Consider the following 25980-nt stretch of genomic DNA (forward strand, 5'->3'; position numbering starts at 1 on the left):
AATACAAAATTGTGTTATATGTTAAACCCCACAACACAGCAGCATTTGAAAATATCTTCATTATCTCATTCGTTCTTTGACCTTCAAGAATGTGTCCCAGCCCATCAGACTGTGTTCAGGCATGTTGTGCTGTCAGTAGCAGAAAAAAAAAAGGAATGAAAGAGTTATCCAGACATAGAATTGGGGCAAAGGGACTTACCTTGGCAGTAGGGCTGGCCCCTAAAGAGGAGTATAAATTTGAAGCCAGCCCAGGCTTATGCTAATATTCATGGAATTCCTAAGAAGACAGGCACTATATGAAGAGTCTCTGGAGAGTAGCAGTACTCCATTTGGGCAAATATTTTGGTTGCAGTTAGATTAGTATCATTTGAAAGAGAACCTGAAAGTAAGGTCCATCTTTCCAGGGAAAGCACATTACAGAAAAAGAATGAGAATCAGAGCACCAGGTAAACGGTACAGAGATTAAGACAAGGCTACAGTCCCAGCAGGAAGTTGGATTGCACAGCAGAAAAGTAGCAGAAGACCTGGCATGTAGACTAGTTACATATGTTGAGCATTATTGGGCAGATTGCTCCTCACTGCAAAAGCAAGTGGCAGAGGGCTTTGCCCAGGACTTTAAAATTCAGACTCAGACTGGAGGCCACAGACTATTTTTAGGTCCTATCTAATTGTTAAATTGGGCAATTAAAATTATTGGTTCAGGTAGTTGCAGAATTGAGCCTATGGGAGAAAGGTTGTCGAAGCTTGCATCTAGACAAGGTGAGGAAAGCAATAACTAAATAATATATATCCCTAAACAAATGAGGACCAAAGATCCATGTGTGGACACACACACACACACACACACACACACACAGTGATCTATGGGAAGTAAACTCACAGGATGACCTGATCATAAAATCCTAACTGGGAAAGTTATGGTGGATCGTCATGCCCAGCCCCAGGCATGTAATTTTTTAGTGAAAGCGTTATCTTTGCCCTAATCAAGTTGTGTCCACGGTTCTGTGCATCTACTTTAAGTCACCACTGAAATAAACTATAACTACTGGCAAGAGAACTCATAATCTTCTTTAAAAAAATATTTGTTGTTGAAAGTATTACATATGTTCCCCCCCCCTGCCCAATTGACCCCCTAGCATGCCCCCAACCTGTAATCCAATTCCCATGAGACTAACTCCAAGCACATAATCTTAACTGTTCTATAGTCCATCCCACTTTACTCCCATCTTCATGTAATCTTCCTTATCTTTCCTCCTTAAACATAAATGCAAACAAAAGAACTGAAACTTATTCTCTTAAGCATTTTTCTCAGTCTGTTGAGATCTTGTTTCCAGGTGTATCCTCTGGCTCAAATAAAATTTTATAAAAATTCCCCTACAGGTTTGGACATTTCTTCTGTCTACACATGCAATACTCATAGATACTGCTTCACAAAAACTAGGATGCCTTCTTTCCAGGGCAGAGGTGTTTTGAGTGATAATAATAATAATAATCCTATCTAATAAAAGAGAAACATGGTAATTGGCATACGACCGCTACCCTTCCCATTGGCTAATCAGGGCGATATGCAAATTAACTGCCAGCCAAGATGGCAGCCGGCAGCCAGGCAGCTTGAAACTAACATGAGGCTTGCTTGCTTCAGTGACGGAGGACTCCAACGTTCCCCGCCTACGGCGGCAGGCCTCTGAGCTGGCAGTTTGAAACATAGTTACAAAAAATAGTAGCTAAACAAAACCCCAGAAACCACCTTTCAGCTAGCCGGGATCTCAGACCTGGAGTTGATACAGAGTTTCGATTGTAGAACCTAAACAAACCAGATACCTGCTTTCAGGAGCGGAGGCCTAAGAGCTGGAGCCTCAGAGCTAAAGCTGGCTCAGAATAGAAAAAAAGAAAAGAAAAAAAGGAGCAGTTGGGAGCTTCAGTCCCAGCCTGAAAACAGCCCTCAGCCCCTCACCCAGACTGGCCAGGCACCCCAGTGGGGACCCCCACCCTGAAGGGTGTGTGACCAGCTGCAAACAGCCATCATCCCCTCATCCAGGCTGGCCAGGCATCCCAGTGGGGACCCCCACCCTGATCCAGGACACCCTTCAGGGCAAACCAGCCAGCCCCCACCCATGCACCAGGCCTCTATTCTATATAGTAAAAGGGTAATATGCCTCCCAGCACCAGGATCAGCGGAACCGCAAGGTCTCCCGGCACCGGGATCAGCATGACAGGGGGCAGCACCCAAACCCCCTGATCGCCCTGTGGCTCTGTGTGTGACAGGGGAAGGCGCCCCAACTCCCTGATCGGCCCTGCTCTGTGCCTGATAGGAGGGAGGTCCCCAACCTCCTGATCACCCTGCGGCTCTGTGTGTGACAAGGTGTGGTGCCCCAACCCCCCGACCCCATGGGCCCTGCTCTGTGTGTGACGGGGTAGAGCCATAACCTCCCCATCGGCCCTGCCCTGAGTGTGACAGTGGCGGCGCCCCAACCCCCTGATCTGCTCTGCTCTGTGCGTGACAGGGGGGAGCTCCCCAACCCCCTGATCAGCCTTGCTCTGTGCCTGATAGGGGAGAGCTCTCCAGCCACCCCCCGCCCCCCACGGGCCCTGCTCTGTGTGTGACGGGGTAGAGCCATAACCTCCCCATCGGCCCTGCCTTGAGTGTGAGAGTGGTGGTGCCCCTACCCCCTGATTGGCCCTGCTCTGTGTGTGACAGGGTACAGAGCCCCAACCCCCCTGATGGGCCCTGCTCTGTGAGTGACAGGGGGCAGCGCCCCAACCCTCTGATTGGCCCTGCTCTGTGCGTGACAGGGTACAGAGCCCCAACCCCCCTGATGGGCCCTGCTCTGTGTGTGCGGGGGCAGCTCCCCAACCTCCTGATTGGCCCTGCTCTGTGCATGACAGGGTACAGAGCCCCAACCCCCCTGATGGGCCCTGCTCTGTGAGTGACAGGGGGCAGTGCCCCAACCCCCTGATTGGCCCTACCCTGATCGTGACTGAGGGTGGCATCACAACCTCCCAATCCGCCCTGCTCTGTGCATGACAGGGGGCAGCGCCCCAACTCCCCAATCGGCCCTGCTCTGAGCCCGACCAGGGCTGCACCTAGGGATTGGGCCTGCCCTCTGCCACCCAGGAGCAGGCCTAAGCCAGCAGGTCGTTATCTCCCAAGGGGTCCCAGACTGCAAGAGGGCACAGGCCGGGCTGAGAGACCACCCCTCCCCCCCGAGTGCACAAATTTTTGTGCACCAGGCCTCTAGTAATAATAATAAAAACTTCTGTTCACTGTTTATTCCCTGTCCTTGTGAACAATGCTCTCACCTTTTTTTAAAATAAGATTTCTCAGCTACAACTACATTATATAAATTTTTATAAATATTTTGTGTCTCTATCCCTCTCCTGAAAATGAATGACAAGAACTCAGTTGGTTAATTGATATATTGCAAGGTATCCACTTTATTTTCTTACCAAAGACACACAAACTATCTGTAGTAACTTTCTGTAATAATAGCAACCATCTTAGTCAGCTCAGGCTGCCATAACAAATTATCACAAACTGGGTAGCTTAAATAAAAACATTTATTTCTCACAGTCTGGAGGCTGAGAAGTCCAAGATCAAGGTGTAGGCAAATTCAGTTCTGGTGAGAGCCTGCTTTGTGGTCTGTAGATGGCTGTCTTCTCTTTGTATCCTCACATGTTGGAGAGCAGAGAAAAAAAGAGAAAGCTCTTATTTCTCTTCTTACAAGAGTACTAATCTCATTCATGAGGGCTCTACCCTCAAGACCTAGTTACCTCCCAAAGGCCTCACCGCCTAATACCATCAGATTGGAGGGGGGAGGAGGGGTGTAGAATCTCAACACTTGAATCTTAAGGAAAAAAGAACATTCAGTCCATATAGCAACATAATCATCTATCTTACTACTTGCCTTTGCATCTCTCTTCTGTTACATGCTAAGGTTACTTGGAGGTCGCCAATACGTGTATTCCTCTGGTTGGAAAAAAACTGAGAAGCTGAGGTGACAGCCAACCTACCACACTGCTGGTCTTGCTCTACATTTATTGGGAAGTTCTTGAACTTCAAAATTGGGGGTAATTTCATGTATAGAAGATCAGTGGTATAAGTGCTTAATAGTATAATAGTTACTAGTAATAACTAAGAACCTGTATCAATTCTTGACCAACCCCACTGTTCCTACCAGAGTTCCAGTGATTAATTAGATAGATTGATTATATGCATTTATTTATTCATTCATTCATGAACTATTCATTGAAATATACTCTGTGCCAAACATTCTGCTAGGTACTGGGAATACAACATTGAGTAAAATAGACAAAATCCATGTCCCTGGGACTTACATTCTAGTTGAAGTTTTCCGAAGAGAGTAGGCTAGCTGGAGCAGTGTACGCAAGGAGAACAGTGGAACAAGATGAAGTCAGAGAACTTTAGTAAAGGGTCAGATCATATAAGACCTTGTAGATCATGATAGGGAGCTTGGATTTTATTCTCAGTGGTATGGGAATCTACTGACCAGTTTTCAACATAAAAGTAACATGATCTGGTTTCCAATTTAAATGTGTTTTTATTGACTTCAGAAAGAGAAAAAGGGAGAGGAGAAAGAGAAACATCAATGTGAGGGAGAAACATTGATCAGCTACCGCCTGCACTTGGGATCAAGTTAGGGCATGTGCCCTGATGGAATAGAACTGGTGACCTTTTGGTGTATGGGACTACTCTCAACCAACTGAGCCACACCAGCAAGGGCTGGTTTACATTTTTAAAAAATTACTCTGGCTACCCTGTGGGAAAGCTAGAGTGGTAGCAAAAAGGATTAGGACACTATTGCAGTTGTCCAAGGTAGAGATTGTGGTGGTTTAGATTAGAACAGCGGTTCTCAACCTGTGGGTCGCGACCCCTTTGGGGGTCGAACGACCCTTTCACAGGAGTCGCCTAAGACCATCGGAAAACACATATATAATTACATATTTTTTTGTGTGATTAATCGCTATGCTTTAATTATGTTCAATTTGTAACAATGAAATTGGGGGTCACCATAACATGAGGAACTGTATTAAAGGGTCGTGGCATTAGGAAGGTTGAGAACCACTGAATTAGAATGAGGCAGTTGAAAGGGCAAGTGGGAAAGCGAAATTAGGGAAAATTCCTAGGTTTTTCACCTGAATAGCTGAATAAATTTAAAAAATGTGTTATTTGCTAAAGAAACATCAAATGTAGGAGGTTCAATTTTGGATTTTGAATATGTTAGGTTTGAGATGCCTTTTAGACACTCAGATAGCTATATCAAATATGAAACTGACCTAAGCCTGGAAGATGAGGGGAAAATCACACTGCAGAGAGGTAGTGGGAGTCACCAGGGGATTTGTATAGACTTTTAAGGACATATATTTATTATTGTGTTCCAGGGAAAGAATTTATTTCCTTGTGTTGTAAATACGGTATATTTCTTTGTAGTGCAAGTTCCAACCCAGAGCCTGTGTTAGTCATTATATTCTTTTGGTTGCAGACATCAAAAACTGTCTCTGAATAACTCTAGCAAAAAAATGAAATTTATTGAAAAGCATTTTTTTTCTCTCACAGAACAAAAGTAAAGTTGAAAGTCTCAACCCAGGAAGGGCAGCAGGCAAGGCCTCACCAGAAACCTAGTGAAAAGAGTTTGAGGAACTGCCATTAATACCATTCAGCTCTAATGACTTTAAGTTCACAGTAATGCCCTGTAAAGTGATGTCCTTCCCACATTCAATTCCCTCATCTATTAAAGTGGGTTGAAATAAATCTTTGCTATACAAACTGTGGTCCTTGGACCAACAGCTTGTTTGAAATAAAAATCTCAGGTCACACACTCTAGGCCATTTATCAAAATTTTCATTTTAACAAGATCCCCAAGTGATTCATATGCACATTAAAATTTGAGAAACACTGAACTAAATGGTTTTCTAGCCATGAAATTCTGGATAACTGAATGGTCAAGGGTTATGTTAGCTACATCATGGAAGGCTCTTTGGATTCCTACCCATATAAACTTTATTTAAAATAGAATTGTAAACAATTTTGTAATACGGGATCACAAAATAGTTAAACTGTATGTTTAGTGTACATCTTGGTTACATGCAGGTAGGTTATAATATATTGTAGGGATGTTATAAACTTCTCACTGTACATCTTATGATTCTTCTTTCCAGAAAGTTCAGACTTATTTTTGAGACTAATATCTACTCTGGTTATTGATACGTTTATTGTATATAATTCAGGATTTTAAGACTCACAGATATGATATTCTTATTGGGTTAAAGTGCTCTAAAGTAATCTTTTATTTAATTTACACTACATATCTGCTTTCATTGATTAGAATTCTGCATTTTTAGTATTCTATTATTTATAGTTTCTTTGTCATACTTATGACAATATTCTTGGGAGTTGTCACATAAAATAATAAGAATGAAAGGAAACCTATAAAATTAACACCATTGTTTGAGGTAAAATGCATGACAATTTTTATGTGATGAAAATAAACATTGGCAATTCATGAAAATTTTAGTCCAGAATTGTGGTCCAGAAACCCAATAGGTCTTGAAATGGAATGTAACCTGCCCATGATTTCACAGTCCCCCTAAATAATGTCCATGATTCCTTAAGTAATCTTTTCCAAAGAATTCTCCTAGAAATGTATCTAGCAGATATGATTTAAGGAAAATCTTTCAAATGTTTAAGTAGGTTAACTATTGAAACTTACTCATTAGCACTGCTTCTTGAAATGTGACCTCATATTAGAATTATCTGGGACACATTAAAATACAGAATCTATGATCCACTCCAGACCTACCAAATCAGAATCCTGGAGGATAGGGTTCACAAATCTGCATTTAACCATAGTTCCTTAGGTGAGTCTTATCACAATAAAGTTTGAGAATTGCTATACTAAAATTAATTTTTTTAAATATATTTTATTGATTTTTTACAGAGAGGAAGGGAGAGAGATAGGGAGTTAGAAACATCGATGAGAGAGAAACATCGATCAGCTGCCTCCTGCACATCTCCTACTGGGGATGTGCCCACAACCCAGGTACATGTCCTTGACCGGAATCGAACCTGGGACCCTTCAGTCCGCAAGCCGATGCTCTATCCACTGAGCCAAACCGGTTTCGGCCTAAAATTAAATTTTTAAGTTTGGTTTTCTGTTGTCATTAGTGTCAATTTCCAATGACTGAGCCAAGTATTCACTGTTATTGTTTCATGCTGTATTTGCTCAGACTCTGCATACTTCATATTGGAGTGACATTCTGACAAGTACAGGGCTTAGATTTTTTTCTTTTTCCAAAGGCTTCAAACAAATATTTCTTCTTGACAACTCATTAAGACAATATGTACTAAGATGCAGCATTTCCAGAACACCTACGAATATTGCCTTGGCCAGGTTTAGAAATCACTTTTATAATTTTTTTTCTCAATTACAGTTTACATACATTATTATATTAGTTTCAGGTATACACCTGAGTGATTAGACATCACATAACTTAGTAAGTGATCATCCTAATAAATATCACACCCATCTGACACTATACATAACTATTAGAATACTAGAGGCCCAGTACACAAAAATTTGTGCACTCGGGGGGGTCCCTCAGGCTGGCCTATGCCCTCTTGCAGTCTGGGACCCCTCGGAGGATGTCCACCTGCTGGCTTAGGCCCACTCCCAGGAGGATCGGGCCAAAGCTGGCAGTCAGACATCCCTCTGGCAGCCCGGGAACCCTTGGGGGATGTCCACTTGCCAGGGGGGAGCAGACCTAAGCTGCAGTCGGACATCCTTAGCGCTGCCGAGGAGGCAGGAGAGGCTCACACCACCACCGCTGTACTGGCAGCCGTCAGCCTGGTTTGTGGCTGAGCAGAGCTCCCCCTGTGGGAGCTCACTGACCACCAGGGGGCAACTCCTGCATTGAGTGTCTGCCCCCTGGTGGTCAGTGTGTGTCATAGTGACCAGTGATTCCCAGTTGTTCTGCTGTTAGGGTCAATTTGCATATTACCCCTTTATTATATAGGATAGAGCCCTGGTGCATGGCAGAGGGCCGGCTGGTTTGCCCTGAAGGGTGTCCTGGATCAGGGTGGGGGTCCGGCTGGGGTGCCTGGCCAGCCTGGGTGAGGGGCTGATGGGTGTTTGCAGGCTGGTCAAGCCCCCCCAGTGGATAACCTCACCCCATGGAGGTTTGGCCAGCCTGGGTGAGGGGCTCATGGCTGTTTTCAGGCTGGCCACACCCCCTTTAGCGTGGGGGTCCCCACTGGGGTGCCTAGCCAGTCTGGGTGAGAGGCTGAGGGCCGTTTACAGGCTGGCCAAGGCCTCTGGTGACGGAAGCTCCCAGCCTCTCCTTTTTCTCTCCTTTTTTTCTTTTTCTTTTTTATTCTGGGATTTATTTACCTTCTATAATTGAAACTTTGTAGCCTTGAGAGGAGCTCAGAGCCAGCCAGGGCAGGAGCGAAGCCTCCTGCTCACTCCAGCTCCTTGGCCATGGCCGGCTGAAAGCAGGTATCTGGGGTTTATTTGTCTTCCATAATTGAAACTTTTTTGCTTTGAGTGGAGCTCAGAGCCACCGTGGCAAGCGGGAAGTTTGGCTTCCTCCATCATTGGGGCAACCAAGCCTCCTGCTTGCTCCAGCTCCGTGGCTGCTGGCCGCCATCTTGGTTGGGTTAATAATTGCTCTGATTGGTTGGTGGGCGTGGCTTAAGGCATAGCAAAGGTATAGTCAATTTGTATGTTTGGTTTTTATTAGTGTAGATTATTGACTATAGGGAATCACTTTTAATAGAGGATCACTAACCTGCAGTGTGGGGGAGAGAAAAAAAAAGAAAGAAAGACCACAAAAGGAGAGACCAACTTATTATTTGAAGATAGACAAATATTTATCTGCTTTAAAATTTAAGAGACCTATTTTAATTGATACAACTTTATCATTTTTAAATAGTATATGCTTCTTAAATCCACAAAAAGAGAAGGTAAAAATTCTCTCATCTTAAACCCACATAAAACAAGTTGTATATCTCTGTAGCTCTTCTACCATGTTTCACTCTTAGACAGTACACTATACAGTTTGAATGAATAAATGGCAAGTAAGTAGATTTTTACATGTTTTCTCAAAATCTGATTAGTTTCTAGCTATCAATATACCACAGAATATTTTGTAACAATAGAAACCTACATTCTACTGTATTTGATATATCAAAAATCATTTAACCAATACCCTACTAATGGACATTTACTTTCAATTTGATAGTACTAAATCCAGTTCTGAAGTAAAACTTTACATAATTGTCTAGGTATTTTAGGGGATAAATTCCTAAAGCCGAATTGTTGAATCAAAGCTAAAACTTTAATACATGTTGTCCTCCTGAAATGTTGATTCAATATCTTTATAATTTATAACTATTTTCCCACAATGGCATCTTTGTTAATCTGATAGTTAACACATACAATCTCATTATTTTATTTTAATTTGCATAATTACTAGTGAGAATATATCTGTTTTATAAGTTTATTAGCCCATGTGTATATCTCCCTTATGAATTTTACTTGTTCATGATCTTTAGTTCATTTTTCTAATGGAATGGAATAAGGAAACTTAAATTCTAAATAGTAAATATAACAACAGAAACTCCATTGTTTTGTAATCATAAAAGAAGAAAGACATTCGTAGAGAACTGAATTCAAATAGAAATTGAGAAAACCGTAAATAAAATGAAATTCAGAAAGAAAGACAGCAAGAAAAGAGCAAAGTCATATAAGCAGAGGGTTACACCGAAATGGACATAGACATAGAGAACACAAAACTTCTATACATCTAAATAGACAGACATGCAGACACAAAAACACACAGAGATATGCATTGACCAAGGCATAAACAGGGATCAAAAGTTAATAGTGACACCTACAGAAAAAATAGATGGGGCACACATGAAAAGGCCCACATACACAGGCACAGAAAATGACACATAATCAGATGTATATACATAGTAGTATACAGAAAGTCATATTAAAAAACAACAGCACAAACGTAGAGAAAAAGTCTATGCACAAAAATACAGGAAAGAGAAATACAAGAAAATACAGGCAGACTTAGCAACATAAGGATAAGCAAGATCAGAGATAAGCCTTTCAGGAATTAAAACCCTATAATAATGATGTGGTTTTATTTAAAGCTTTTTAACTTGTGTGGCCATATCCCTGGTAGCTAAAGTTAAGGTGATATTTCTTGCTCTTTCCTCTGTAGATCAGATCATCTAAAAGCAAGAACCAGCCCTGGCCAGGGTAATTTAGTTGGTTGGAGCATCATCCCATACAACTAAAAGGTCTCAGGTTCGATTCCCATTTAGGGCACATACCTAGGTTTCAGGTTTGATCCTGGTCAGGGTCGATCATTGTTTCTCTCTCACTTCGATGTTTCTCTCCCTCTCTCTGTCTCTCTCTCTCCCTTCCTCTCTCTCTAAAATCAATTTAAAAAATTAAAACCAAGAACCAGATTATAATCACACTTAGATTTCTCTATTTAGAAAAAATACAAAAATGAACCCTACTAATAAAACATACACAAAATAAATTCTTATTTTGGTGATTCCACACAAATAATTTATCTATTTTCTTTCTTCATTTAGACATAAACATAGTATATGAAAAATAACTAGAAAATTATGTAAGCTCAATATAGAGAACTACAGTTCTCACTAAAGCTACTTCTTTTACTAAATCCTAATGCCAAAATGATCCTAACAAATCTAGCATTTTCTGAATTACTGTTGGGAAGGTGATGAAGACAAGAGGTAAAATAGCAACTGAGAATCAAGCATCATTATGGTAAAGTTAATCTAATTTGTTTATTAAGTTCCCTGCTCTGAGAAGGAAGAAAGTTCAGAACCCCCTAGTGGTTACAGACACCTCACTATTGAGTTAATCAAATCAACTGCATGGAAATTCTATCAAATGCTCATCAATCAACCATTATGAATGGCCAAAAACAAACAAACAAAAAGACTTAACTACAAACCCATCAATTCAGCCTTGCTATACAGACTCCGCCAAAGTATTGCAGGGATGCATAAATATTTTGAAATATGTTTAAATAATGTGTCCTGACTGCCAGTAAAATTTTTCCAAGCAAATGTTATTGAAAATGTTTGGGCTATCCACAAATGTTTTTACAAGCATTCCGACTAGGCAACTACTGAAGCCTCAGAAAAAAATTCTGGCCAACAGGAGAATTCATAAGAAAGAAGTGCTGCAAAGAAGGTGACCTAAGGAAATATAGACAGGATTATTTGAGGTGGTGGGATGGGTAAAACACAAATGCATATTTCATAAAAGCTTTTGAAACAAATAGCTCTAGCTAAAAACAAACATTTGGATAGTGAGGGCACACCCAACAAAAATGTTTGTTTGCTGATACTAACATTTTATTTGGCACGTATTTGCCAGAGCAGAAGTGGGGGAAAAGAAGATAAATGCAAACATCTCACAGAAGGCAAAATTACAGTAAATTTATAAGTGTAAGAAAGATGAGAACATTCCTTTTCCTGAACAGAGAGCAAAAGCTAGATATTTATGGCTTGCTTAAATGACAATTTTACCAGCACAAGATCCCTTTAAAAGCCCCTAAATATTAATTATGTTGGACACTACTATAGCTTCTACATTTGTATAATGCTGCATAGTTCTTTTCAATTAACTCACATAACAATTCTCTGAGATCAGCTTATGACAAGTATTATTATCTCCCTTTCAGATGAAATATATTGGCTAGATAAGGCTGTTCTTGACCTTTACAGTACATTTGCCTCCTGGCATTATAAAACACACTTTTAAAGCAGCATATTCTTTTGTTCTGCTAGAAAAAAAAGAGTTAAGGTATACACTGCTGACTAACATTAAGAAAATAACTTGCATGATAAAGGAGAAAAACTAAAAATTATAGGAACATATAAAAATGTAATTATCGGTGTACTAGTATTTCTTTAATAGCAATTTTTAGAATGCCTACTGTCTACTATTTGTTCTCATTCTGTATCTTAGCACATGGTATGTCCTAAATTACATAAAGTCTCAATTTATTATTACATTTTTCTTTTTAATCCATTGATCTAACTAGACCCAAATTCTAAATATTGTATACTGAGGTTCACACTCAAATACAACGTTCCCCTTATTTGACTTGCCTAAGTTTCTGGATCTCCATTTCGGTTTCTCTTTTCCTTCTTGACCTTAAATATGGTGGATTTCATAGGTTCTGGTATCTGTTTGTTCTTCCATGCTGACTCTTTTGCTAACTCTCACCCCTTGCAGGACTTTTATTGATTCCACTAAGTGGTCATGGTAGGTTAGGAGGAAAGGGAAAATACCTTTATTTCTGGCCCCACTTCTCTTACAGCTCAAACTCTAAGTTTCCAACTGCATGATGGAGACCTCCACTTCGTGTTCTACATCTAACTCAAAATGTCTGAAGAGTATTCATTGATTTCCCCCACAACAAGCCTAATTTCTCCTTTCCATGTATGGCAATATCATCAGTCAGAGATTGATATTTGTGTCTCCCCCAAGTCCCTATATTGAAATCTAATCCCCAGTGTGATGATACTTGGGGAAATGATGATAGGCAGGGCCTTTCAGATATAATTGGGTCTGGAGTGCAAGCCCTCAAAGTGGGACTTGCGCCCTTTAGAAGAGACCCTGGTGAGCTCCCTGTCTCCTTCTTTCGTGTGAGGTTAGAGTGAAAAGACAGTAGTGTATGAACCAGAAAGAGGGCTCTCAGACACTGAATCTGCTGGCACCTTGATACTGGCCTTCCTCCCGAACTGTGAGAAATAAATCTCTGTTGTTTATTAGCCACCCACCCTGTGATATTTTGTGATAGCGGCTTGAAGGGACATCACCATTCTAGTAGCCTTTTTAAAAATCCCTCCAGCTCTCTTTTCTATAGATCCGATTGCTAAATCCTATTGATTTTACCTTCTTAAGGTCGGTAACACATAATACTTTCTCTTTATTCTCATCAATACTACCCCAGTTCAACTACCAATCAGCAACTCACTATTAGCTTCCTTGATATCTCTACAGTTTATGTTCCATCTCTCATTTTGCTTGCTGTTGTCAGATTAATCATCCCACAGCGATGCCACACGTTCATGAAATAAACTAAAGCCCCTCTGGCTGATTTTCCTTTAGTTTGGTGGCAGCTAGGAGTTAGAACTCAGCTTCAAGTACTCCTGATGTTTCCTTCACTTTTTCAGAGATGTATTGAGCAATCCAGCCAGAGGTGTGTTCTCATGAGGTGGTCTTCACTATCAGAATAGCTAACCTATCATTTCATAATATTTTCCCACTAGTTATCTTCATACTCCAGCAAAATAAACTGCTCTCCATGCCCAGAGTACGTTCTACACTTTCCAGTTTCTATGTTTTTGTTCAAAATGTCCACTTGAACACAGCAGTATTTAAAACTCTCATCTCCATTTGTCCAAGTTCTTTCATTTTTTAAAATATATTTTATTGATTTTTTTACAGAGAGGAAGAGAGAAGGATAGAGAGCTAGAAACATCGATGAGAGAGAAACATCAATCAGCCGCCTCCTGCACACCTCCTACTGGGGATGTGCCCGCAACCAAGGTACATGTCCTTGACCAGAATCGAACCTGGGACCCTTCAGTCCGCAGGCTGATGCTCTATCCACTGAGCCAAACCGGTTAGGGCAGTTCTTTCATTTTTTATGATATAAACTAGTCCATGAAGATTTTCCTGATTCAGCCTCAAGCAGGAGGCAATCCCTAATGCCCAAAGCATATTCTCTGAGTCTTTTTTGTAATTGTTAAGAAATTCTAACACAGAATATGTGCCCATATCAGCCTTACTAAACAGTAAGTCCTAAAACATCTTTCAGTCTCCCTTGGCCTAATAACAATAGTTATGGGATATAACTATTGATAATTGCCATATGATTGGATAAAAGAATGAAGAGCTAGAATGAGCATTGCACTATTACTAGAAGATAAGAAATAAAACATAAAAAATGACCTGTTTTAAGGGCTTGTAGTTTAATAGTCTTGACAGAAATGAATGACAAAGGTTCTTGAATCTAAAAATTCTACAAATACTGTATCACTTTGAGAAACTCTAGTGTATGTTGGACAAGTAACTAGACACATTATCTTTGTAGTGGGTTTCTTAATTTTGCAAACCCACTATGCATTCCTTTTTATTCTGGTTACAGAATCTCATTTTGATTTGGTATGCCTTCCTCTTCAACTCTCATTTGATATGATTCAGATGAAGCTGATCCCTGATGTGTCTTAATAAAGTATGTCCCCTTGGGCTACAGAATTGATTCAGGGATGGAATCCTACAACATTGATTAGAGTTCATCTCTGGACTTTTGTTATAACTATTGGGAAAGAAGCTTATAAAATGTAAACCTAAAACTCCAAGGTCAACTTGGCCATAGCTGCATGAGAATGAAATCAACACTGAGGAAAACAAAGATATGGAGAGAAGCATTTTGTTGAGGATGGGACCCACCTGTGCCTAAAGTTAGACTCTACTATTCCTTGTTTTTTGGTTTGGTTTTGTTTTTTCCACTTATAGAGTCAATTTTTTTCTCTTTTGTTTAATCTAGTTTGTGCTAGGTTTCTATCACATCCAAAAGAACTCTAAATAATGCAACCATTAATTCTTGCATCAACTCTGCAAGGTAAGCCTTGTGATCCCCCACTTTACAGATTGGAAAAAATAAAACTGGGACTGGGAGCCTTATACGTATGCCCAGAAAATGTAAGAAGAAAAGTCTAAATTGTCCCTCAAGTATTAATAGCATTATTCGTGGATGCTGAAAATATAAATTATTATTACTTTTTAGATTTTCTGTATTTTCAAAATTTATATAATAAATGTGTACTAATTTTGTTTAAAATAACTATTTAAAAATATATTCTTGTATATTTGTGATATCATTGTATAAACATGTTATACCTTTCTTTATTCTTTTAAAATTAAGTCATAAATATTTCCCATGTCATTAATTTTTTTCAAAAATATTATTTTTAATGACTCCAGGTAATTTCCTGCTTGCCATATTTAAACATTTTTCCTATTGTTGGGAATTTATGTTGTGATAATTGTTTCTAGTGAAAATATTGTATTATATAAATACGCCCTCACAACACAGATTAATTCATCAGATTAAATTCCCAGAATTATTTTGAGTTCAAAGGTATGATTTTTTTATATATATATTTTCTTGTCTTTTGAAAATGTTTTTATTGATTTGAGAGAGAGGAGGGATAGGTAGAAACATCAATCTGTTGCCTCCCAAATGTATTCCGACCAGGAACTGAACCCACAATGTGGGTATGTGCCCTGACTGGGAATTGAACCAGCAAACTTTTGGTGCATGGGACAATGCTGAACCAACTGAATCACACTGGCCAGGGAAGTAAGATTGTTTTTAAAAACTCTTTGCACATATATATGGGCAACAGTGGATATTATCAGTTTTTAATTTGCCTATTACGGAAAATTAAAATTAGCCCTACATTATCTTTAACCATGAATTTCTTTGATTATTGATGACAGCAATGATCATTGCTGAGTTTTAATATTTTTATGTTTCTCAACCACTTGTAAATCTCATTTTACAAAATGCCTGTTAATGTTTTTTGCTGATTTTTCACTAAAGTAGTCATCTTTTTCTAATTTTATTACAGATATTAATTCCTTTCTCTCGACTGTTTAGCATATGCCTGAAATTTTTTATGTACAAAATTAAAAATAAGTTTTAATGCAGTCAAATCAATTATTTGGCTTTGTTATTGATATTATGTTTAGAAAGACCTTCTAATAAGCAGGCCAATATTGTATTTTCCTACATAACTCTCTTATTTGCCCATGTCTCTTTAACCTCACTCACATCTCCATCACATTTCTAGTTTTGCCTTTATATTTAAACCTTCATAATCTCATCTATTACAATAGCTTCCTATCTATCAGCATACTTCTGGCTCTACTCTAATTCATTTCTCTCAGGGAAATCACAGTAATCTTTTTACATTATGTTAATCTGACTGGGTCTTTCCCAATTTAAAAATTCCCCATGACTCCTCACTGACCTTAGGGTAAAAGTCAAAACCCTCAACAAAATCATATGCAATATGGCACTTCACTAATTCTCTAGCTACCTATCTCAACATTCTTCTTTTTGTTTTCTATTTCCAGTCTGCTGAACATCTTTCCACAGATAGTCTTCACATGGACTGTTCCATGGTCTTTTAACTCATTTCCCTCTATACCTAAGTTGTTAAAATCCTTGAGGTCTTAACTGAAATGCAATTTTCTCCAGTAAGTCTTTCCTAATTTATGCAGTACATTTGTATTATAATTGTAAACAATAGCTACTTTCTCCAACCGATTGTAAGCTCCATGAGGGCAGGGAGAATGCATGACTTCCTGAACACTATATTCTTAGTGCCTACAAAAGTGATATATAATATAGTATGTATTAAAAGGAGAATGTATTATTTTACCAGGGCTACACTATTTTAATCATATAGTTTTATTATATGTTTTAGTATCTGGTTGAATATATCATCAAATTTACTTTATTTTTAAAATGTAGTTTGAATATTTTTGTTTATTTATTTATTTTTATCCTCATCAAAGAATATATTTAATGACTTTCTTAGAGAGGAAAGGAGGGAAAGGGAGAGAGGAGAGGAAAGGGGAGGGAAGGAGGGAGGGCAGGAAGGAGGAAAGGAAGGAGGGAAGGAGAGAGAGAAAGTGAAACACTGATGTGAGAAAGGAACATCAATCAGTTTCCTCCCATATCCACCTGAGCTACTGAGGATGGAACCTGCAACCTAGGTATGTGTCCTGACCTGGAATCAAACCCAAAACTTTTTGGTGTATGGGGACAACACTCCAACCAACTGAGCAACCTGGTCAGGGCTGTTCATTTCTTTTAACAGAAAGGACATTCTGTCCAGTTCAAGGTGAAATATAATGGTATATTTGGAATGACGTTGAAACTATAAATATACTAGAGGCCTGGTGCGTGAAATTTGTGCGCTCGGGTTGTGGGGGGGCATTCCTCAGCCCAGCCCGCACCCTCTCTCAGTCTGGGAACCCTTGGGGGATGTCTGACTGACATGGAAAAGGGAGAGGTGCTCCCCCTGTCAGAGCAGACTGACTACCAGGGGGCAGCTCCTGCATTGAGCATCTGCGTCCTGATGGTCAGTGTGTGTCATAGCGACCGGTCATTTCGCCATTTGGTTGATTTGCATATTAGCCTTTTATTATATAGGATGTAGGCAGAGATGACTACTTTATAATATTTGGCTTTCTGATCCAGGTGTATGGCATGTTCTCCATTATTAAAATCTTCTTTTATTTTGTTTATTTAAAAAATTGTTCATGTAGATCCTGATATTTTTCTTAATTTCTAGAAATTTCATAGTTTTGTTGCTACTCAGAATGATATATTTCTCCCCTTATAGTTTATGTAAACTATTTTATTTTAGAAAAGTTTTACATTTATATTATTAACTGCAAAACTAATAGAGTTCCCCTTTTAACCCACACCCAGTTTTCTCTATTATTATCATCTTACATTAGTGTGATATATTTGTTACAATTAATGAATGGTTACTAATACATTATCATTAACTAAAGCTCATGCTTCATTCAGATATTCTTCACTTTACCTAAGGTCCTTTTTCTATTCCAGGATACCACACTGTAATCAGTAGTCATGTCCCCTTAGGCTTCTCTGATTGAGATAGTTTCTCAACCTTGCCTTGAATTTCCACTACCTTGGAAGTTTTGAGTAAACTGATGAGGTATTTTGTAGAATGTCTCTCGATTGGGATTTGTCTGATTCCCCCCCCCCCATCATTAGAGTGGGCTAATGAGTTTTGAGTAAGAATACCATAGAACTAAAATGTTATACTCATCACATCATATCAAGGGCACATATTATGAGTATGACATCACTATTAATGTTAACCTTGGTCACCTGGCTTGTGGTAGGGTTAGACAAGTTTCACCACTATCAACTTTCCCTTTTTGATCTTCTTTCCAATACTCTACTTGTTAGAAGAATCTCTCCTTATACTTTTAACTGAATTTTTTTTTCATATAAGTGAAGAATATTTTAGTATTTATATACTATTTTAAAGTAAATTATAAAGCACACATACTCATCAAGACACTTACCAATTACAAAATATCAATGAGAAATTAGAGTTTTCCCATAAACAATACCCAAAGAAATCTAATTTTTCAATCTAATTGTACAAAAATATACTTACTTTGCTGTGGCTGAGCAGTATTTCTATAATTAATTTCTGGAAATTTTGAAACGGTGACTCTAATATTTTATGATTTTATAAAATAAGAACAGAAATTCAGAGCAAATGCCAGGCTCTAAGTCCCAGGGAAAGCTACTCAATAAAATTTGAATAATTTTGAAGTACTGATCGCATGTATCGAGAAGCAGCCTATTCAGCTCTGTGCCTATTTTCTTTATTGCAGTAAATTATTTGACTCTTTACCAAATATTTCAGCTTCTCTCTGTATTAATTATCTATTGCTGTATAAGAAATTAACACTCACCACCCCCTACACACATACACACAAAACTTAGTGGCTTAAAACAACAAGCATTTATTATCTCATACTTTCAGTGGATCAGGACTGTGAATGGCTTAACTGGGTTCTCTGCTCCTGGGTCTCACAAGAGGTTGCAATCAAGGTGTCAGCTAGGGCTGAAGTTATCTCAAGGTTCAACTGAGATAATCAGCTCCCAAGCTCACTCACTGGTTGTTGGCAGGATTCAGTTCCTCCTGGGCTCCTGGACTAACTAGGAGGGTCTTGGTTCCATGGTGGCTATTGGGCAGAGGTCACCCTCAGTTCCTAGCCATGTGGGCTTCTCCTACATGGCAGCTTGCTTCATCAATGTGAGCAACCCAAGAAGGCAAAAGAAAGAATAAGAAAGTACCAGCAAATGGAAGTAATAGTCTTGTATAACTTAATTATGGAAGCAACATCCCATCACTTTGCTAAATTCTACTTATTAGAAGGCTGTCACACTCAAAGGGAAGGGATGACATAAGGGTATGAACACCAGAAGGGAGAGACCATTGGGAACCATGTCAGAAGCTGCCTACCGTATCATCTATGTGGTGTTCCTGCTACCGGCAGATTAAACAGCACTATCTTGTTGAATAAAGAAATGGCTGTGTGACTTGCTTTGACTCATGAATTCTAAACAGAAATAACACACTTTGTAACTGCATAGGTTATGAAAACTGCTTCAAAGAGGTTGGGATTCTGAAATAGTGGAGTGAGAAGCTTGGCAAATCTTCTTCCCAAAAGCAACAAAAAACTGGACATTTGAAAGAAAATTCCAACTATGAAAATCAACTAAAGATGTATAATTAACTAAGAAATATTTGTTCAAGAAAAACTGCTGAACCTTGGGTAGGAACAATGGGAATTCCCAGCATTTTAGCCATGGGCTGCTCCCTACACAACTCCCCAGGGCAGGTGAGCCATGTAATCCACTGTCTTTATTGCCAAAGTGGATGGACTTGATATTGAACAGAGTAGAAAATCCCCAAGTCCAGGGCATTGTCAAAAATAACAGTGACCTTGGTCACAGTCAGGAGAGACAATATCACAGGTTGCCTGAAGTTGTGTTTAAGGTTAGGACAAGCAATAGACTGCCAGAAAAGGCAGAAATTTAATGGGAAGAAATTAAGAATGAGACAGTTTTCTTACTAACCACAAAACATATTGTGTGTCATACTAAACACAAAAATTAACTCAGGTGAATCACAGATCTAAATATAAGAACTAAAACTGTATAACTTCTAAAGGAAAACATAATGAAAAATCCTTATGATCTTATTAAGTTAGGCAAAGAGTTCGTAGATGTGACACTAAAAGCATAATTCATGAAAGAAAAAATTAAAAGTAAATCCAAGCTGGGATAAAATATTTGCCAGTTAAATATTTGATTAAGGCTTTTTCCAAAATATATAAATAATTCTTAAAATTCAATAAGAAGACAACTCAAAAGGTTGGTGAAGGATTTGAATAGATAATTCACCAAATTTGTGGTTAATAAGCACTTGCAAAGATGCTCACTCACAGTCATTTGAAATAGAAAATGTAAATTAAAACCACAATTAAATACAGTTACATACCCACTGGAATGACTATAATAAGGCAAACAATAACAAGTGTTGTCAAAGATATGAAGAAAGTAGTCCAGCTGACATGGCTCAGTAGTTGAGCATTGACCTATGAACCAGGAGGTCATGGTTCAATTCCTGGTTGGGGCATATGCCCATGTTGTGGCCTCAATCCTCACTATGGGGCATGCAGGAGGCAGTTGACCAATGATTCTCTCTCCTCATTGATGTTTCTATCTCTCTTTCTCTTCCTTCCTCTCTGAAATCAATAAAAACAATTTTTTTAAAGATATGGAGAAAGTGGAACCCTCATATGTTTCTGGTGAGAATATAGACTAGTCACTTCGTAAAAGTTTGGCAATTTCTTAAAATGTTCAACATGAATTTGTCATATGACACAGCAAATAAACTCCTAGGTCTACCCAAGAAAAATAAAAGCATACACAGCAGCTTTACATATAATAGCCAAAAATTTGAAACAGCATAAGTGTCCATCAACTGGTGAATGGATAACAAAATATGATATATCCATACAATGGACAATTATTTAGTAATAAAAAGAAACAAACTATACTGATAAATGCTACACAATGGAGTAACCTCAAATACATGTTGAGTGAAAGAAATCAGACACAGAAGATACATATTCTGTTTCTATTCTTATGGAATGTCCACAAAAGGTAAATTTTTAGACAGAAAGCAGTGTAATCGTTGCATAGGGCTGGGGTAGGAATGAAGATCCATTGCAGTGGGGACAGGAGATGTTTTGGGTTGATGGAAACAAAATATTCTAAAACTGGATTGCAGTAATCTGTTGTACAATTGTACACTTAGAATGGGCAAATTTATTATATGGAAATTATCCTACCTAATAATAGACAAACATGGTAATTAACCGTACCTTCGCTACCCTTCCCATTGGCTAATCAGGGCGATATGCAAATTAACTGCCAACTAATATGGCGGTTAACCGCCAACAAAGATGGCGGTTAATTTAAATATGTAGGCACAATGCTGGGAGGCGAAAGGGGAAGGACGGAAGAAGCCGCCTGCCGCTGCTGGTGATCGGAAACCGAGGAGGCAGCCAAGAGCCAAGGGGAAGGGCAAAGGCAGCCCTGGGGGCCGCCTTTGCCCTGCCCTGTGATCGGAGAACCAGGTGCCTTTTCCCGCCCCCAGCCAGTGATCACAGGAAGCAGGGGCAGAGACGGTAATGGGAGCTGGGGGTCCCCTGCCCAGGCCTAACGCCTCAGTCAGAGGCATTAGGCCTAGGCAGGGGCAGAGCGGGAGATCGCGGGGGTCTGGGGGTCCCCTGTCCTGGCCTAATGCCTTGGCCAGAGGCATTAGGCCGGGGCAGGGGTGGAGCCAGCCATCGTGAGCATGGGCAGAGTCAGTGATCATAGGGAGCTGTGGGTCCCCTGCCCAGGCCTAACACCTTGGCCAGAGGTATTAGGTCTGGATAGGGGTGGAGCCAGTGATGGTGGGAGCTGGGGGTTCTCTGCCCAGGCCTAATGCCCTGGCCAGAGGCATTAGGCCTGGGCAGGGGCAGCGCCGGCAATCGCGGGGAGCAGGGGCAGAGTCAGCGATGGGGGGAGCTGGGGGTCCCCTGTCCATGCCTAATGCTTCTGCCAGAGGTGTTAGGCCTAGGCAGGGGCAGACCAGGAGATCGTGGGGAGCTGGGGGTCCCCTGCCCAGGCCTAACACCTCGGTCAGAGGTGTTAGGTCTAGGCATGGTCAGAGCGGGAGATCGCGGGGGGCTGGGGTTCTCCTGTCCAGGCCTAATGCCTTGGCCAGAGGCATTAGGCCAGGGCAGGGGCGGAGCCAGCCATCGCTGGGAGCAGGAGCGGAGTCAGCAATGGTGGGGGAGCTGGGGGTGCCCTGTCCAGGCCTAACACCTCGGTCAGAGGGTTAGGCCTGGGCATGGGCAGAGCCAGCTATCGTGAGCAGGGGCGGAGTCGGCGGTCATAGGGAATTGAGGGCCCCCTCCCCAGGCCCATCGTCTTGGCCAGAAGCATTAGGCCTGGGCAGGTGTGGGACCAGCCATCTCAGGGAGCAGGGGTGGAGTCAGCAATTGTGGGCAGCTGGGGGCCCCCTGCCCAGGCCTAATGCCTCGGTCAGAGGCATTAGGCCTAGGCAGGGGCAGAGCGGGAGATCGCGGGGGTCTGGGGGTCCCCTGTCCTGGCCTAATGCCTTGGCCAGAGGCATTAGGCCGGGGCAGGGGTGGAGCCAGCCATCGTGAGCATGGGCAGAGTCGGTGATCATAGGGAGCTGGGGGTCCCCTGCCCAGGCCTAACTCCTTAGCCAGAGGTGTTAGGTCTGGGCAGGGGCGGTGCCGGCAATGGTGGGAGCTGGGGGTCCCCTGCCCAGGCCTAAGGCCTTGGCCAGAGGCATTAGGCCTGTGCAGGGGCGGAGCCAGCAATTCCAGGGAGCAGGGAGGGAGCTGGCGATGGCGGGGAGAGAGGCAGAGCCAGCGATCATGGGGAGCAGGGGCTGAGCCAATGATTGAGGGAGCTGGAGGTCCCCTGCCCAGGTCTAATGACTCGGCCAGAGGCTTTAGGCCTGGGCAGGGGCCAAGCTGGCAACTGGTGTGAACTACAGAGGAAACACCTTTTCTGACCGTTCATTGGCTTAGCTCCCTGTATGCCACTGGTAATATTCTTAGTAACTTGGGTAATAAGAATCCAAATAGGTGATCTAGGGTTTTTTACCACACTCCTGGAGAAAAAAAGGAAGGTCCACTGCTGGAGGGTTAAGAAATGTCATATCCTGTCCTAGCTGGTTTTGCTCAGTGGATAATGCCTCGGCCTGCCCACTGCAGGGTCTGGGTTCAATTCTGACCAAGGGCATGTACCTAGGTTGCAAACTCCTCCCTGGCCTGGGCCCAGGTCAGGGCTCATGTAGGAGGCAACCAATCAAAGTGTTCCTCTCACTTTGATGTTACTCTCTGTCTTTCACTTTCTCTTCCACATTCTCTAAAAATCAATGGGAACATATCCTCAGGTGAGGATAAAAAATATAATAAAGAAATGTCATAACCTATGAAAGACCCATCTTGAAAATGCCTAAAGAAAGCTGTCATTTTTTCACGGTAAAGGGACTGGAGTCCGTGTTGATGAAAACACCTTGTTGGCTGCGGTGACTGGCAGTGGCTGCAGCAGTGGGGTGATGGGGCTGGTGCCTTCCCCTGACCAGCCTGGTCACCTCCCAAAAAGGGAGGCCAGACTGTGGCTTAGGCCCGCTCCCCAAGGGGAGCAGGGAGCAGGGAGTAGGACATCCCCTGAGGGCTCCCAGTATGTGATAGGGGGCAAGCTGGGCTGAGGAACCCCCCCTCCAGTGCACAAATTTTTGTGCACCGGGCCTCTAGTCCTATATAATAATAAGGTAATATGCAAATTAACTGTCATGCCCTCACACAAGATGGCTGCCCCCATTTGGCCACAAGATGGCCAGCAGGGGAGGGCAGTTGTGGGTGATCAGGCCAGCAGGGGATGGCAGTTGGGGGCAACCAGGCCAGCAGGGGAGGGAAGTTAGGGGTGACCAGGCCAGCTGGGTAGGGCAGTTGATGGGGTACCAGGCCTGCAGAGGAGAGCAGTTGGGTGTCGATCAGGTTGGCAGAGGAGCGGTTAGGCGCAATCAGGCAGGCAGGCAGGTGAGCAGTTGGGAGCCAGCAGTCCTGGATTGTAAGAGGGATGTCCAAACCAGCAGTCGGACATCCCCCGAGGGGTCCCAGATTAGAGAGGGTGCAGGCTAGGCTGAGGGAAGCACCCCCCCCCCAAGTGCATGAATTTTGTGCACCAGGCCTCTAATATTTCAATAAAGCTGTTTTTAAAAAGGAAAAAGAGTCTTTCTTTTCTGTGTCAAGATAACCAGTTATATTCCAGATAAAGGCAGCTTCAACAGCCTAGGTCCCAAAATGAAGACACCTGTGGAACAGCTACAGGCAAACCCAGATGAATGTGAACAGGAAAACAACCTTTACTGTTGTAAGCAACTGAGATTTAGGCATCATTTATTTTACTCCAGGATAACAGAGTGTATTCTGACACATTTATCTTCTAAAAAATAAAATATATTATGACATATTTGTTGTTATTTATTTTAAGAAATAAAATTATTACAAAATATTTTTTCTGTAGTTCTATAACAAATTTATGATTCTTTAAATTAAAAATATAAAACTTTCTCCCCTAGCCCAGTGTTTCAGGTGGTTGCAGGGTCATCCTGTGCACCAAAGGATTGCAGGTTTGAATTCCAGTCAGGGCACAAACCTAGGTTGTGGGTTCAATACCTGGACAGAGTACATAATGGAGGCAACAGATCGATGTTTCTCACATCAATTTTTCTCTCTCTCTCTTAAAATCAATAAAAACATATATATAAACTTTCTGTGACAATTTAGTATTTCATTCAACTCAAAATCATATAACAAATTATTTATACATATTTGCACAGCACCTTACTTAGGCATAGGAATATCCTGGTGAACAAGATTGACATGGCCCATATCTTCACAAAATTTATGATCTAAAAATCTGTTTATTATCTTTATGCTTTGTATAAAGTATTAAAAGTGGATTATAATTTTATTTTAATATTAAATATCCAATCCTTTTTAAAAATAAAAGAACTAGATGATCATCCTTTTACTAGTATACTAAACTGTGACTATCACTTTTGACTTAACATATAATTTTTAAAGTGTGTATTTTATTTGAAGTTATTTATTATTTCTACCAGCAGGTGGAACCCTTTAGATTTATTTTGTCTCTTACTTTAAAACAGCAACATACACTATAAGTCTTTGTGATTTTCTTTCATTTTAAAAATTGTTTTTCTTTTATTTAATTTTTATTTCTAGAACAGAAGTTAATCACAGTAGGCAAGAATAGTCAGTCCACATTTCAAAAAAAATTCTACATTAATGAAACCCACATCAGCATATTCAATTAAAATTATAAATTGGCAGGCATTTTGTCAAAAAAAACACCTGTGATGGAGTAAATGCTTAAGATAGACTCTACTTCCAAAGCAAAAAAATATGTATGAGCTAGATCAGGGGTAGGTAAACGTTTTGTGAAGGATAAAATAATAAATATTTTTGGCTTTGTGGGCTTTAAGGTCTGTATTAAAACTACTCAAGTCTGCTCTTATAGCCCAAGCAGCAATATACAATGAATAAAGTTGTGTTCCAATAACAATCTTACGCAACATATAGGCACGTGCAGCCTTTAGCCAGTTTGCCCACCCTGGCACATTTTTTTTTTTAAATTATATGTAATTTTAACTAGTTGGGTCACTCTTCTTAAAAAAAATTTTTTATTGACTTCAGAAAGGAAGGAGAAGAAGAAGAGAGAAACATCAATGATGAGAGACAATCATTGATCGGCTGTCTCCTGCATGCCCCTCATTGGGGATCGGGCCCACAACCTGGGCATGTGCCCCTGACTGGAATTGAACCTAGGCCCCTTCAGTCCACAGGCTGACACTCTATCCATGGACCACCCTGGCTCTTACACTTGAGCATGCGTTGGCATCACCTGGAGTGCTTGGCAAAGTACAGGTTTCTAGGCCTCACCTGCAGAGTTTCTGATTAGGCAGGTCTCTGGAGGTGCTGAAGGATCTGCATTTCAACAAGCTTCCTGGTGCTGCTGCTGCCGCTGGTATAAGGTATAAGTAAACACAGTTTACTTTGGAATCCCTATTATAGTCTATCTTTCATCATTTCTTCTGTGCTGTTTTTGTAACACTTAAAAACAGAGTTAAAATAGACTTTT

The sequence above is a fragment of the Myotis nattereri genome (genome assembly GCF_964212035.1).
Source record: "Myotis nattereri genome assembly, chromosome: 3".
NCBI lineage: Eukaryota > Metazoa > Chordata > Mammalia > Chiroptera > Vespertilionidae > Myotis > Myotis nattereri.